The sequence below is a fragment of the Opisthorchis viverrini genome (genome assembly GCF_000715545.1).
Source record: "Opisthorchis viverrini unplaced genomic scaffold opera_v5_281, whole genome shotgun sequence".
NCBI lineage: Eukaryota > Metazoa > Platyhelminthes > Trematoda > Opisthorchiida > Opisthorchiidae > Opisthorchis > Opisthorchis viverrini.
Genome location: NW_008751935.1, coordinates 612,651 through 613,817, shown reverse-complemented (window position 1 = coordinate 613,817; position 1,167 = coordinate 612,651).

Here is a 1,167-nt window from a genome sequence, read left to right as displayed (position 1 = left end):
TTCCAAGCTAGTCCAGTCTCTATTGCTGCTTGCTTCAGAGTGCGAACATTAAAGGCGGTCAGGTAGAGAGAGTGCCGAAGCTTGAAAAAAGACTTGATGATGTCGGCGCCATGTGACCAGCAGATGTAATACGCAAAACCGTTGCAAGTGCTGGACCCACAAGACGAGGTGTCCGAATGTCTCAGCTGGAGGATGAAGGAAAATTATGTGAAAGTTAAAGAAGAAAGACGTCGGCACTAGCATGTTTTCGCTTAACCACTCTGGTGTATGCAGTAAGTAAAGCGACCCGTTTGATGTCACCAGTCGATGGTCGATGTGTTATGAGAGTATTATTAGTTATAAGTGTAATGATTTTACGTAAGACGGAATGCTGTCAGGGTGCCCACAACTGGACAGGAGGACATTTAGGGTCCTCAGCCAAAGTTTTTAGCTCAAAAGCCTAACCGTAAGGCGGCGGTCTTTTGCGGAACTTACATATGCATTAACATTCCTACGGGACAAGTCGCTACATGATTCAACCCCCAACTTGGAGGACCACAAGGTTGTTCGTCAGATCCCCAGCCATTCACCAACCTGGTATGTGAGACTCAGTGAGCGTTGCGGGAAAACAAACAGTATGGCTCAATGGGTCGATGAGGTGCGCAAACCGTCGTACCACAGTAAGGTCTATTCTCTTGTTCATCTATCCCAAGCTTCGAGCTTTGGCAGTATTTGATTTGAAAGTTATGTGTGGTCAATAAATTTTAGGCCTGGTCAGTGCTTTACATCCAACTGAATCGAAAATACCTGAGATCGTATATCGGCTGTGTTTCATCTGTGTAGATCTCCTTCGCTACCTAAAAATTTTGAAGCCAACAGAATTGGAGATTCCTACTTCGATCACCTGCACCACGAGACCCTTCAAAAGTGAGTCCGAAGTAGACAAGTGGTACTATAGCACGCTATCTGCGTATTGGAAAGAAAGACCTGGAATTATTCTGTGCATGCTCTTGATTTTTACCATCCCATCCACTGCTTTTTTATCTGCAACTACAAACGATTTATTTATTAGACACCAGCTACTTCCGCGACGAGTTCGTTTTCATATGGTGAAACTTGGGTTCGCATCTAATGATCTCCATACACTTTGAGTCATTTTTGACCTTTACGCTCGAATACGCCTCAACA